The sequence below is a fragment of the Cyrtonyx montezumae genome, unplaced genomic scaffold, assembly GCF_038088225.1.
Source record: "Cyrtonyx montezumae isolate F1298 unplaced genomic scaffold, pur_monq_1.0 scaffold_4, whole genome shotgun sequence".
In the NCBI taxonomy this organism is placed as follows: Eukaryota; Metazoa; Chordata; class Aves; order Galliformes; family Odontophoridae; genus Cyrtonyx; species Cyrtonyx montezumae.
In genome coordinates, this window is record NW_027072045.1 from 23462047 (window position 1) to 23474188 (window position 12142).

The window sequence follows — 12142 nt, forward strand, 5'->3', positions numbered from 1 at the left end:
ATTGTTTTCCCAGGAAGAAAAACAGTCTGGCATTTATGGCACGTGAACTGGAAGAACCTTAGAACATTTTCAGCTAGCTACAGTGGTTATCAGAAACAGCTACACTGAGCTTGTAGGTGCTGGAGGGGGAACGAAGCACTGGTTCAAGCAACCCAACACATTATCAGTGGCAAATATTGCATTGTGCAGCAATGGATTCATTTAATGCATATAAGATAAGACTCCTGCGACTGAAATTACAGGAGACATCACAGGAATGTTTGCTTTGAAAGGAATGAAATCCATGGAACAACTTCAGTTTATTAAGACTACAGCCAGAGAAAATAGCCTAAACAAGCACTCAGCCTCCAAAACACTTCCTGACTTTCAAGGAGTCTTCCTCTCTGTGCAGACATCGATGCCTAGGCTGCTCCAATGGCAATCTCCATCAAAGCAAAGACCATCTCCTGTTCTGGACTTTAAGGAAACAGCTGGAGTTTCCACTCCTCAGCACCAGGCAGCTCCAAGGACTGCTACAGTCCTATGGCAGTCTGAGTGAAGGAAGCTAAGCCAGATGTGTGTCAAAGAGAAAAAAACTATTGAAAATAAATTCTGGGCTGGCTGACAGAGCATACAGAGAAACTGGAACCACCTTACCATTTTCTCCTCTTAGAGTATTGCTCTCACAGCACCTATGAAAGTCCAAATGCATTGTAAGAGCAAATCAGTCATACTGTGGATGAGTGCTTTTAAATAAAATTGACTATTTAAATGGTCCACTCTCTCTCCTTCTCCTATAATATCTTTATTTCTCCTCTGAGATCCACAAATCACATCTCCCCCCAGTTTACTTACTCAGACACTCCACTGAAGTACAAAATCATTAATTGGAGTATTATCTGATCCTTTGTAGCCCTCAAGTAAAATTCTGCCGACTTTCCTGTTAAAGTGCTTCAAATGACAAAGATGTTGCTATATTTCTCCAGGAAATAATTAATTGTGCTAAATTTTGCACTAGCGTCATTAAATTTTGTGACTAAAACTCAGTTGAGATTACTGAGGCTTTTTGTATTTCTTGTAGATTAGTGACTTAATGATTTCCATAGGAGCAGATATATTGGCCTGAATCCCTCTGCAGGTGGAACAGTCTCATAATATTAAGTCCAGCTATGATTTCTTTGCTGTTAAATAGTGAATATTAGAAACAAACAAAAATACTGGGAAACACGTATGAGCAGAATCCACACAGCAGCATTCATTTCTATACAAGTAAGGGTTGAAACGGCCCTTGTGTCAGCTCTGCCACAAGGCAGCTCAGCTCAGCTTATGGCAGTGGTGTCCCCAAACCGATTATAGCTCTATCATACCTTCAACATGATAAATTAGTAAGCCCATCTTACCTGTATCAAGGTAATGTTCATGATACAAACCCACAGCAGGACAGGTTCAAGACCGAACTGAATGGTGAAAGATGTTAATGTTGAAGTTTATAAGTGTGTGGGAAGTACATGTTGGCCATTAAAACTAAACATTAGAAAAACAACAACAAAACCCAGTCCCAAACCCTGCAATTGCAACAAGACATCACAAATGTCAATCAGATACATGCGTTTAAGCACACATCTCCAATGCATCTTCAGCAGGAGAAGAACAACTTATAAGCCTGTGACAGCAGCCCCATCCGCTGTTCCATGCTGGCAGTGGGGCCCTGATGGCTGGGTTCACAGCAAGCCCTGCTGAAGATGAGTGAGACCTACTCCATCAGGGCCACACCTTGCTGCCCTTGGAATGGGGAGAATCTGGAACACATTTTTCTTTGTGTACTTGCTAAGGATGATGACCCAATGCAGCTGACTAATGACATTAGTAAAATAAGAAAATTAGGAATTTCTAGATCATCCTGTTCAGCCACCTGCTCTAAGCACAACTCAACAACTGCTTGCAGAGATCCTCTTTTTCTATTTTTTTTTATTTTTTATTTTTTACATAATACTTCTGCCAAAACACCTGTGTATCACATGCTTTAGAACAAAAGCATCTGGTAATCCTAACCTGGAAGAGAAGCATTAATATTATTTTCAGGTAATGTACCCTGCTGCCGATATAGCCTAGCATTTTTTTCCACACACACCTGCACTTAGTCTATTGTGAACTTTAATTAAAGTGCTTTAACAAATTACTTCGTTTTTAAAGTTCTGCTTACCTGGAGGTAGCTCCTGCTGGCTTTTGACTGACTTCTACCTTTGTGAGGTACCTTCATTTCCGCAGTATTTCTTTTCTTTCTACTCAGCAAATAGTAATTTTTACCATCCACACTAGTCGTTACAATTCTATGCACTGATGATAGCCTGCTTTACTTTAAACCACACCATTGCTCTATTAAGAAAAAAAGCACAGAGCATTTTGGATTACTGACTACTTCTCTGGAAGAGCATCACGACCTCAAAGAATTCCCTCTTCCTAGGAGAGGAGTAAAATCTGCATAATTTGTATTTCACGACGAGGCAAACAGCTCCCGCTCTGAATTACTGGTGTTATGCCATGATGCATGTCAGCAATGGCAGAGCAGTGCGGGCTGGTTATTTAATAAAGCTAAATTAATTTGTAGCTGTCAGTCACATTTGCCACATTTGCTTAGATTCTGAAATTTATTGACAAGCTATAATAACTGACATTTAAATTGTCTGTTCTTGTAGAAGCAAACATGAAGCACGCAGCTAAAATATGACATTTAGTTCTAAACCCTGCTGCAAATAGAGAAGAGATGAGGGAACGTAACTTGCTGCTTCTGTAATTCTTCCATTTAAAGGGATTTTCTCAAAAGCTCCAACAACTTTTTGAAGTATCACCTGAAGATCTTAAATTTTGCACCTCCTGAAATATTTATATCTATTTCTTAAATTCTTTGAATGCATTTGAATTGATATTCTGTCAGACAACCACAAAAAGGTATATTCATCCCCCTCCAACACAGCTAGGCTACTGGCTCATCCCAGTCCTACCCAGCAGGCAGTGGGTGGAAGACCAAGCTGTCCTGCCCGCACCACATCTGCTGCTCCCACTGGACATGGGAAGTTTGGGCTTCTTGTGTGCCATCTTCCCCCTCCTTGGAGAACTTCAGCAGCCCCCTGGATGTGCTGGAACTGGGCTTGGGCCCAGTAGACACAGAAAGCCCTGCCAGCCTCAGTCATGCTATGGCTTTGTGAAAACACAGTCCAAGAGATTGCATCAAGGACACCTATACTATTAAACAGTAATGCTATAAGCATGTTACGCAGCAAATGTGGAAAAACCAGAAATACCCAAGCTCTCCATTGCCCTTGACACCAAACATACCCCATAACAGAGGAACAGCCTGATGACTGGCCACTGTCTTGCATGTAAACCTCAGGCCCTCACAGAAATGCCAAGACCAGATGGGAGCAACATGTTTCTTCCCCATTTTAACATAATTGCTTCAACACACGACAGACCAATACGCCAGGCTAGAAGTCTGCCTTTCCATACTGACTCCACTATAAATGCCTGAATGTGAGCATCTATATAATTAGCAGGTATTACCAGTCCGAAGAGTCTGGCACAGGAGTTTGCCTCAGACACAGCCCTAGAAGCTCACTTGTAGTGCTGAACTCCAGCACCTGAACAACACATTCCCTTATGTCTGTGGAAGCAAATGAAACAATTCACAGGAACAGAACATTCTTCCTGGATTTCGGACATTCAGCTTTCATCAGAGCCTCAGACTGTTCACACAGACCTAAGGAAAAGAGTCAGTATTCCAGGGAAAAATCTGAAATTAGAGCTGGGAGGTGGGCAAAGTGATGTCCTGCATGATGCTGGGACAGCTCTGCGAGGGGGCTTTGTTTTTCCATTCCCACTGCCATAGCTGCCAGCCAATAAAATCAGCCCATTGTGCTGACTGCTCTTAGCTAAGTCTCCACTTCAGACAAAAGGTTATATCCTCTCTTGCAACAGGAGAGTGTTTTCCTTCCAGCTGTGTGATGGGCTGGTGCAGGTACACTCAACTCAGCAGAGGACCCGGGTGGTGATTGTAGAAATCACATCCAGCACAAAGCCCTTAAATCCGCTATTGTGTCAGAACACAAAGAGCACAACTAGCACCTGGTCGCCTTCAGTCCTAGCCAAGTGATATTTTCTTTAAAGTAGTGGACACATTTTAGAAAAGCAACGTCTGATGCTTTAAGACCTTTGCTGGCCCTCTAACGATGACCGTCCGGAACGTTAGAGCATGCCTAGCTTCCCTTCAGGCCTTTAACCACTCCAGCTGGTCACTAACTGCTCTGTAAAAAGACCTCAGTGTGACACATTTGTACACAATATGGATCCCACAGGTTCTCTACCCTCAGAGCACTAGTTAGGCAGTGTTCTTTGCACTTAGTGGCTGTGCCCTGATTTTCAGGCAACATATATGTATATATTTTCTCTTATTGCCAGCTTCTCTGACTTCTATTTTTAATATTCAGTTAACTTTGTAGAAAGTAATTATATTCTGCTCATTCTACACCAGCTGGTATTTACTTCATCCTCCATCAGGCATCAACAGAGCATGGGGCTGCAAGACAGAAATATTACTCTGGCAAGCATAAATATTTCATTTTTCACACCACAAATGTGTTGATGATTTATTAATTAGCCTAAAGGCCTGCTGCTTCTGCATAGCTGAGTAGCAAAATAACTCAGCTACAATGACTGAGAAAGTCTATGGCTCGCGTCCCACTGGAAAGCTTTGACCAGCAGCATGTCTGAAGGCTAAAAAACATTTCCAATGGGCCAAGACCAAAATTACCAAGATAAATCTTGGCTGTTACCAGCTCTGGAGGAACGCCTTGTCGAATTCCAAGCAGCAGCTCCACTCTGGCTGCCAGTTCTGCAAGGGAACCTGCCTGGCAACGTCAGACATTCTCAACAAAGCAGATACGCTGGAGCAGTCACAAAACTTACGCAAGCCAATAAAAGCAGGAAATCAAGCAACAGCACAGGGTTGGGTGGTGTTCATCACTCCAGTCCCAGGCTGTGTACCATAGATGTCTTTTTGCTTAAAAAAAATAAATAATAATAATCCTGAAACCCTTAGAATGCTGGATGCAAGTCTCACACCTCATGCTTCTGGCCTTGGCAATTGGGCAATGAGCAGGCTAGGAGTCATCACCCCCCCCCCACCAGGCACCTAAGGTCTGCAGCACACATGGCACCCCACAGAGCGGGCTGAGCACACAGCGTGCTGAGGAGCCAAGGGAGCTGGGTTATCCCACCTTGAGATGAGATGGAAAAAGAGCCAAGAACTGAAGCGTGAAACAACACAGATGGGGTTACAGAGAAGATGAAGCCCAAGAAACCAAAGAGGCTGTGGGCCCTAACAGTGGGATGTGTTTGGCACTCAGCTAGATGACCCCTCAGGCAGCAAACTGGACTTGCCCAGTGGTCCCTCTCAACCTACATTACTCAGTGATCTGCTGTTTCAGAGAACTGCACAGTAATCCCTATTTACATAGCCTACTTAATAACAGACGTCATTTGATGTTTGTACCATAACACACTGACCCTATTTCCAAAAAGTATTGTTTTCTGTTTCCCCACACAGAAATCTCCTCAACACTCCTGAAAGTGACATGATCAAAACAGCAGTGGTTCCAGATTAGGGGAGCATTTCAGTGAAGGGTCTCTTAAGTGTACCTATAGTCCAGCTTGCTCAACTCTTTTCTAGCATCTGCTATCAAACACTACTTCAGATATTTGTATTTATAATATTTGTTATGTAAGACTTCAGTTTCTTATCAATAATGATGCGTTATTATTAATATTCAGTGAATAAGTGTGGTTTTAATAAACTTAATTTGTATAACAACAGATGTGCACATTAATACACCTGTGACTGAGAGTGCTTTTTAGATGGACAGATGCCCATCTGAATAGCATCACCTCATCGACTTGTATGAGAAGACACTGAACGCCCAAGGCAGAAGTCTTCATTTTCATGTGTTTTGTCTGGCAGTTTAGTGCACAAAAAAGACACGTAACAGGAGCTGTTAATGTAAGGGAAGGGGTAATACGAAGTTTCCTGCTTTTTTTTTCCTGAGGAATTCCAGACTCTTCATTTCAAGCTGCTGCACAAAGATGGCTGAGCTCTCACACATTGAAGAGATCACCACATTTTCTGCCAATTTTATTCAAATGAGCCAGAAGGAAACCAGCATAAGACACAAGTTTGTTTGCTTACTTTTATCTAAAGCTGTCAGTAAAATATTATAACATTCATCTGAGAAATGTGTCTCTGCTACACTGATGCAGTATCTTGCTTGCTGCTTCTAGGCAACCCCCATCCTATGACACACTCCCAAATAGCACATACAGTGAGAATTACCTGATGAGCAGCTTTGCCACTCCTTTGTTGCCTTATGCCCTCACAGAACTTTGCTTAAGCCAAGAATGTGAAGTTATTAATTGTCACCATGCTGACTCTTCCGGCCGCCTTGAGCTTATGTCCCTTATTACAATATATAATGCATCACAGCGGTGAAATGGGGCACCATAGCAACAAGGGCATGTGGGAGCTGGCTATTAAACCAGAAAGGTAGGTGTGACAGAGGACCTGGGGTTTGTCAATAATTCATTCTTTATGGCAAGAGGAAATTGATAAAAGGCATTTAAAAAGAGGTAAATCTATTCTTTCTCTGTGATCACGTAACACATCCTTCATGAAGATGTGAACTAACACCTCTAATAAGAGGTAAAGGACACACAATTCAGAAGCTGATCACTCGGATCTCCCATTTTCTTACTCTTCCCCACAAATCAAAATGAAATACTGTCCTTGAAGGCAAGGCAGCATGAGAAGCTTCCCAGAAAACAAGGGACCAGAGCCAGCACTAGAGGCTATCCAGGTAGGGCTATCCCCACCTGGCAGACAGCAAAACTCTGCTCCAGCTGCACCAGGCTGGTGGGGGGCATAGGGACAGGGGAGCTCCTTCCCCGATGTCACTGCAACAACCCTTAGAGGCTGCGAGACAGACACATCCACAGTTATGCTACAAATGCATTCTTGTTGTTTCCTTGTCTTCTGAAGCAGACTAAATAGATACAACTGCTATTTCTCAACAGTCGGGAAACCTTCAACCTGTACAGAACCGCAGAACAGGGATTCAGGGTTCACTGGCTTCATTTTGAGTGCAACTGAGCCAGCTTGCCTTTCTCCTCTCATTAAAATGTGCTGCAAAGAGGTATAGCTAACAAGCAGAAAGACAGGAGCTGCAGGACAGGTGCAGCAGCAGCACAACCTAGGGATGCTGAGCAGCAGCCCTGAGTGACTTTTACACAGCCCTTGTCTGCAGCCCCACAGCCACCACAGGTTCCCACAGCTTCTGCTGAGAGTTGGTGCTCATCCTAAAGTCCACCAAGCTTGGTGGGAAAAACAGGTCACACTTCTCACAAGTAAATAACACAACTGCCCAGAACACAATTCTGACAAATTAACTGAAACACACCTTCAGCTTCTTTCTTAATTAGTGAGATACTTCGAGATTTACAGCAAAACTTCTCCATTCTGGGTTGCTGTGCATCCTGTCACTGCTGTGCCTATATGAAAAGCACAGCAAAAGCTATCAAGAATAACAAAACAGCAGACATGAATTTGGTTAATTCCAGTAATAGCATCAGAAATCTTTCACAGTGATCAGAATGTGCCAGAAGCAAGCACCAGACATAGGTAGGATGCACATTTAGGTCTTAGGTATAAAAATGGCCAAAAAGTATTACTTCTCTGCAAAGTATGATTTACAAAAGATGCAAACTGGATGCGCATTTTTTATTGCAACAGTTCTTTGTTTCTAATATGTCATTAACACATCACTAAAAATGCTGAGAATGAGCTCTTGCCTCTTCTGACCTGATCTGGGAAAGAGCCTTTTAAAAATTACGTTTTGGCTAGATTTGCTTCTGTACTCTTCACAGAGAGAAGCATATTGCCAAAGAACACACAACTGGTGGACAGGACAGTGACATATGCAAAGCGACCATTCCCCACAAATGGTCAGGGACACATGAACATGACCAGTACTGGGGCCAGAAAACAAAGTGCTCCCACTGTGGCAGACCAAGAGCAGGAGGAGTACAGATGAAGGGAGAAGCAAGTGTCCCAGATGCCACCAACAGCAATAGAAACCTTGGCCCCCAAGGCAGCATGACCAAGCCATGTTGCCTTGAATGCACATTCCCATGTTTTACAGTCTTGCTGAAGCTATAATAAGCATTGTTGATGCTTTTCTATACAGAGAGAGAAAAACTCCTCTGTTCTTCTCTATCCAAAAAGGATAAAAGCAGTTTCCAGGATACCAATGTCATCAGCAGTCAGGACAAAGGCACTTGTTCTCTTCATCAGCCTTTTGTGGGAGCAAAAGAACCTAACAACTTGGAAATGTGGTAGTTGAGTGTAGTGTGGCCAGATCTGCTGTCTGGCAGAAATGAATTAACCATGAGTAGTGCTGCTGACAATAATGGAAATATTTATTTAGGTCTACAAATGGTATCATGGAAGAAGGTAGCCCAAGTTAAGAGCAAATAACAAAAAGTAGAAGAAAAAAGTGGAAATACTGAAATAAATGAAAAATTCATGGTTAAGTGCCAGGAGAACACGGTAAACAGAAAGTAGCAATAAATTTTGTCACTGTTGAGAGCAGATGTATAGCTCTTCATTCGAGTATTAATAGGCAAGTTGGTGCAATAAAAATTAAGAATGAAAGCTTTCATCAAACATTTAGGAACAGAAGCCTTGGCTACCACACATTTCTTTTCCTATTTAGAGTGATATATATTACCCAGCAAAATCTAGAAGTTTTTCTGAGGTAATGCTGCCAGTGGTGGCCTTTGGAAGATTTTGAAATACAAGACACCTTTCAATTCACCACTACATATAAAACACAAGCTTCGCAACATAAGAGTAAGGTGAACAACTGGCATAGAAAAAAAGGCATCTTCCTCAAATAATCTATCATCAGGAAAGTCCTTTTGCTGTGAGACTTGTTCTGCTTTTAAATCTTTGGTGCATTATCTGCTATATTTTCATCAATTGTAAAGAATATATTTATAATAACCTTCTACAAAAAGAAACCCAATCTTCTGCTCTAAAGTAGAACATACTTATTTCAATCTGCATGGTCAAACAGCTCAGATCTCTCTAATATCAGCACTGACTTTAGAACAGAACTACTATGGCCTTGTGCCTGGACCAAAAAAAAAAAAACCAACAACAGAACTCACCCAAAAATGCAATCCATAATTCATATGCAATATCCTGAAAGAACTCTGACCCTCCAAAACTAACACTGCTGCATGGGCAAACTTTAGAAACCAGAATGCCTTGTTTCCTCACATACAGGGGGCTTAACATGAAGGCAGATTTCCAGGTGCCACAAACGTTTCTGGGAAGCACTGGAGCATTCTATGATTTCAAGTTATTAATAATTTCAAGCAATTGTTCAAGTTGAAATATGGTCATTTTAAAAGTCTGCAAGAGACAAAGCCAGGCGCCTGCTGCAAAGTGCTGACCTGGCTGCAGGCCATAGCGGTGTTGCATGGGGCTCTGCTCTGTCACTAGGATGACCCCATAGACACAACTCAATGGGCACACAGGAGACACGAGGATGCACCCAACTGTAAACCCTCATGTCACTACTGGACCCACTTCTTTGGTATGCATGAGGGAGTGGGAATACTGAACATGGTTTTGGTGACACAAGGAATCGCTTCATCTACACTCTAAATCTAGAGCTGACATCTCTATGACATTTCCTAGCTCTCAAAGACCAGAAATTTTCTATGAATATTAGAGATGTCTTTCTGTAACTCCCTATAAAGTTATCAGTTTACAAAGCCCCAAGGACACTCAATGCAGGTATCTATTTTCTTGCAGCCGAATGTTGCCAAATACTCCATGTGAGGAAAGAAGAAAAAAGGGAGAGAAATCCTAGGGGTGTGTGGAATCAACAAGAAAATCCATCTGTAACCAATTTAAAAAAGTAATTGACCCAAGTGACAGAGACCCAGCGTAGTTTCATTAGTTGTGCTCGTTTGGTACCTCCCTTTGGGATCAAGGCAGACCAACTGTTCCACACTTGTGCGGCCTCAGCCAGCACTGAGGCAAACAGATGATGCTTCAGCCTGCACCACCATTAAGCCTGTGTAAAACTGCACTTTTCAATGTGCTTAACATAGCTTTTTTAGGCTTGTTTTTAAATACCTTTATGAGAATACGTGGAGATCAGCGTTCCCTTTTCACTCACTGAACTTTAGCAACGCTCATCTTTTCTCCCTTTGCCCTACACCCCATTCTCTTTTCCAGCCATAAATTCTACGTGGAAGTATACTAGTTAAACGTTTCTTCAAAATCAGTCACATGCCTTTGCACAGAAAGCCCCCTCCAGCTTTCTGCATAATCCTACCACGTCATCCTTACACACTCTGAAAAGTACAGTATTAACATCCCTAAGCAGAAGAGACTGATACTGATGAAAAGGAGATGGCTACAGATAAAACCTTGTTATGAAGATAAGTTCACAACCAGCCCTCAGTAAAGGTGAAGGCAAGACAACCTTCCTGCTCCACAAGGAAATCACAGAGGCTTTCAAGGAGTCGTGTATGCTGCTGAAAAGCCAAGTGTTGTCTCACATATCTTATTGTTGCCTTGCTTTGTTCTTCTGAAGATCTTCTTACTGGCAAATGCATTATTTCTCTGACAACTGGCCAAGAATTTCTACTTACACATACATTTGAGAATGCATAAAGAGGCAGACATTCTTTCCAGGAGAAACCCAGGTTTCTTTCCTAGTTCTTTCTGTTCTAAAAGCTACAGGAGAATATACTGAAATACTTTCCTTAAGAGTCACAAGAACTCAATACATTAACATGCTGGGGTAAGCCACAAAAGGATAGAAGTTCACTGTACAACTGTCTTCTTCACAGTTTTTGTTTCAAAGTAGGTAGATATTCCCCCATTTCTCCTTCTGCACAAATTCATCTTTTTTTTCTTCCCTCATACCAGGCTTTGGAACAGGACACCCAGAGAGTTGGCCGAGTGACCATCCCTGGAGGTATTCAAGAAGCATTCAGACGCTATACTAAGGGATATGGTTTAGTGGGGAAGTATTGGTGAAGGGTGAACAATTGGACTAGATGATCTTGGAGGCCTTTTCCAGCCTTGGTGACTGTATGATTCTGTGTTCAGTACAGACCACTAACTTACCAGCAATTAAGTAAGCAAACACAAATAACTGTCCATGAATTTCACAAGCCCTATGTGAAGAAGAAAACAAGATGCTGCACTCTGCCAGCAACAAGACCTGCATGTGAAGTACAGGGAGCCAGATGTCCCTCTGTGCTGGAGCAGAAGTATGCTGAAGAAGAGCAGGGGGTTAGGGCCAGGTCCTCCCTTCAGCCCACAGTTCTGCCCTGCCCTTGGAAAAGCCAAGCACTCCTTAGCAATCTTATGTTTTCCTAGAAAGGCAAATGGCATCAGTTTCACCACAAACATAACCCTTCCTTGTCAGAGATCCTACAGCCACAACACAGTCCACAAAGGAGAGCTGCAGACGTGTGTGGCTCAGAATTAAGCTACCAAATGACTCTACTCCAAATGACTCTGCAAAAATACAAATGCCTGCTACTCAGCAAGCCAGGAGAAGTAACCGCCCACTCTAGCTGAAAAACAGCTCTGGAAAACAAGAACTCCAACCTACCGCACGTTTTCTGATTCTTAATAACCTTTGATCTCAAACAGCATTTGTACCACCTAATGAATATGAATATAGTATACTAATTGCCAGACACTGCACAGCAATAACCCCAATTCTGCTTGATATTGATGCTATCCATAGAATTACTGAAGCTCTTTTCCCTCTTAATCATCCACCCAAATGCTGGCACGGAGGGAAACAATTCTCTGCGAGAAGTTTTTCACAGCAGCAAATGCACTGTTTTCCAATAGCTCTAAGCCACCTCTATTTACCCCCCACCAGAAAACTCCAGAGCTGAGTTTAAAAAAATTAAATAAAGTTCTTGGTGAATGTAATAGAATGAGCAACATTTTTTTTCTGTCATTTCTTTTTTTTCCACCTTTGGCAATCTCACTCTTGAAAAGGACAACTGAAACACA